This window comes from Sinocyclocheilus rhinocerous, unplaced genomic scaffold (genome assembly GCF_001515625.1).
Source record: "Sinocyclocheilus rhinocerous isolate Xijiao unplaced genomic scaffold, SAMN03320098_v1.1 scaffold2146, whole genome shotgun sequence".
In the NCBI taxonomy this organism is placed as follows: Eukaryota; Metazoa; Chordata; class Actinopteri; order Cypriniformes; family Cyprinidae; genus Sinocyclocheilus; species Sinocyclocheilus rhinocerous.
In genome coordinates, this window is record NW_015623444.1 from 280836 (window position 1) to 284093 (window position 3258).

Sequence of the window (3258 nt, forward strand, 5' to 3'; positions counted from 1 at the left end):
CCAATCCTATTCTGCACACAGGGGATTGGAGATGAGTTTTGTTCCCATTTTTGTTGCAGTTGGCTGATTTTTGTAAAATAGCTTCTGTTTTTGCTTTTCAGATAAAAGAGTGGTTTCAGTTTAATATGTTGCAGGCTCATTTATTGGTAATAAATTATCGATAATAAATAATATTGATGATAATAAATCATCAAAACAAAATTGGGCTTGTTTTGGGCTTGTTTTTGAAGCAGCGGTTGCTTATTTGTCTTGCGAGAGTTTGCAACAGTGCTCACTGCACAGAACAGACGCAGAGAGAGGCGACACTTCTCCGGTAAAGTCAGAGCTCGCGTTCGCGGGACAGCACTGGCGAAATCTTCCAACTGAACCATAGCTAAGGTTTATCCAAAAAAGTCGCTAGGTTTGTCAGTATGAATATTCTATGGAAAAAAGCCGCTAAAAGGGTCTGAAAGTTGCTAAATCTAGTGCTAAAGTTGCGCTCGTGTGTGTGTGTGTGTGAGACGCGGGAGCTGATGGCAGCGGGCGGTGGATATTTGTGGCAGTCAATGTGGATATTGTGGACTATGGTTTATTCCAGCCGCGCCACGCACGTTTCTGAAGCGGCTCTCTGTGCTGCTTCTGTAAAAATACACACATACTCCTCCTTTGAATAAATATAGCCAAAATCCCACTAAAATCCGTTGCCATGACTTATCGCGAGAGGCAAAAGGTTACGTTTTAGTCGCATAACATTGGTTAATGGAAACGCCGGCATTTCGCAATACTTTTTTATCGACATTTATAAAATATCGCCAAAGTTTTGCGCAAATCTGTAATGGAAACGCGCCTAGTGTCGCGTTCCGAACGTTGTTTAAGCGACATACACACCGGTATTGCGGTATTTAAAAAATTCATATCATAACAAAAATAAACACCGGTATTCGGTATGAACCGGTATACCGCCCAGCACTATGGGCTAATTTTCATTTTTGGGTGAACTAACCCTTTAATTATAGGCCTAAAGTATGCCTAGTTTCAATAAACTTCTTATACAAATAAACTAACTATCCCTACTGCATGTTTTCACACAGCAGAGCTTGAAAACAGCTCAAAGCAAAAAATACAAAGCAATGTCCTCCGGTTTATTAAATACAAATCCTCTAAATTGAACACTGGGCTGCTCTTTCTCTAAAATGATTGGCCTGTCTGAGACATAATGTCTCTGCAAGAGGCCTTTAGCAATTGTCAGGGTAAGATAATATTTAATTTATAACAGTTAACACACACGATATTCAGAGCAGAGATGCTATGCGTGAATGTACAGTATCAGTCGCCACTGCCCTGAACTGCCACGTCAAAGACCGTTATGACAGACCTGCAATGTTTCACTTTACTGAATAAAGTCCATATTGATAGACTTCAGCACATGTAATGGACAGGATCGATATGCTGATAATAATGCGCGTGGACCAGCTGTCAGCGATACAAAGTTACGAAATATTTTCTGCTGAAGACGAAAACTGGCATACTGTACAAGCCAAACTTACAAATATATATATATAGTAACGTTATATGAATAAAGACGCTTAGAGACTACAGTCAAAATAAGGTTGTCTTTCAAAAACCATCTTTAGTTTGTTAGTTTACTAGTACATAACAACAGAATAGAGACTCACCTGAAGGAGAATGATGAGCTGCGTCCTTTCCGCTGCTGATGTTGAATCGCGTGCCGAGAGTGCCACGTCAAACTCCAATACAGCGCCGGTGTCACGGAGCGTCACAGAGCAGCCGCCTCTGCGCATGCGCATGCCGATGGGAACCACTACGTCAGCAAGGAGACAGATGTGCGTAGCCTGCAAACTCCATTCTGGGCTGGCCTTCACAGAGAAGCAGCACATAGCTCGTTCTGATCTGTGGGTGCTTCTTGAATAGAAAATGCATGCAAATGAACAAAACGTGATAATATTATTCAAGATTGCTCATCATGTGCATATTTCTCTGTTCTTTGGTCTTGTGCACAATGTGACAGCATCCAAGTCACAATGGAAAAACATTAGGCTATGTTACAGTTATATAACACTTTGTATTTTGTGAGGGATTCTGAAGACATTGCAAAGTACTTTAGAGTACTTTTTTGACCGAAAAATCTTTTTTCACAATTACTTCTGTTTGAAATGATTGTTAAATTGTACTGCTGAATGTATTGGTGGTAAACTAAAATATACTTTAATATCATTTCTATTGAAACATGTATGTCATGTAGTTAAAAAATTGCCTTTTGTTGCAATTTAGCACTTTTTCATTTTTTTTTACTTTATATGTAATTAAAATTATAATCAGGCACTTTACATGTGCTTTAGTATGTAAAGCAACACATCAGTTAAAGTGTATTTGTTTAAAGCATGACAAATGATTGTTAAAACAATGAGTTTAAGTGTAATTTATGTACATTTTATTTAAAAAGTACTCGAAAGTAATACACATAAGTGGACTTTTATTTCCTTGCTATATTATTTGCAAGTACATACGATAGTTTTATACGTTTAAGATTTGAAATGCACTACAAGTGCACATTAAATAGGCCTACAATTTAGCACACTTATTATTTACAAGGATATCTTGTATTATAAGATATGGAATATGCAAAGTCTGTAACTCTTTTGGCTTCATGGTGCTTTGAATCTACATTTTCTGAAGTGCTTCTAAAGCAGTACTCTTTCTCTGTTGGTCTTTGATTCTGACTCGTCTTCAGTCGCTTTACTCCAGCTTGATCTGTCAAGTTTATTATACTGCAGTATAATAAGTAGGCTATATTAGTGCTGATCTTTATTACCTCCTAGATATATGAACAGTGGCGTTAGGCATGTTAAATATTCTGGCCTTGCCCCTCTGATTGATTTAATCTGATTTTGCTAATGAGCATCTTGCTTAACAGTGACACTCCTTTGGCTCTAGTTCTGTGAGACTTCAATAACTGACTTCACTAAAAGTGTAGTGGGATATGCTGTCCATAGTCACAATGGAAACAAGCTGTTAACTGACTTATAGTGTAAATACTGTATCGTGTAAATATGAAATAGTTAGAAAACATTTGTTCCAAAAACATTTGTATTTAAAATGCATTATAGTATATTTATTTTATTTTTATTTAGTCATTTAGCAGACGTATTTATCCAAAGCGACTTACAAATGAGGACAACAGAAGCAATCAATTGTGGTATTAAAACAACTAAAAACAGATCCAAAACTAAAAGCTAAAACTTTATAAATACTTACTAC

At 37.1% G+C, this 3258-nt stretch overlaps 1 protein-coding gene across 1 annotated transcript in view; it reads right to left on the bottom strand.

The window, feature by feature from the left end:
• LOC107740605 (protein transport protein Sec24D-like) overlaps nt 1-1744 on the bottom strand; it is a 58732-nt gene extending 56988 nt beyond the window's left edge. The window contains exon 1 of the mRNA XM_016553113.1: nt 1656-1744. The gene's annotated coding sequence lies outside the window, so the exon portion shown is untranslated. The remainder of the gene's footprint in view (nt 1-1655) is intronic.
• Between the last annotated feature and the right edge of the window lie 1514 nt (nt 1745-3258).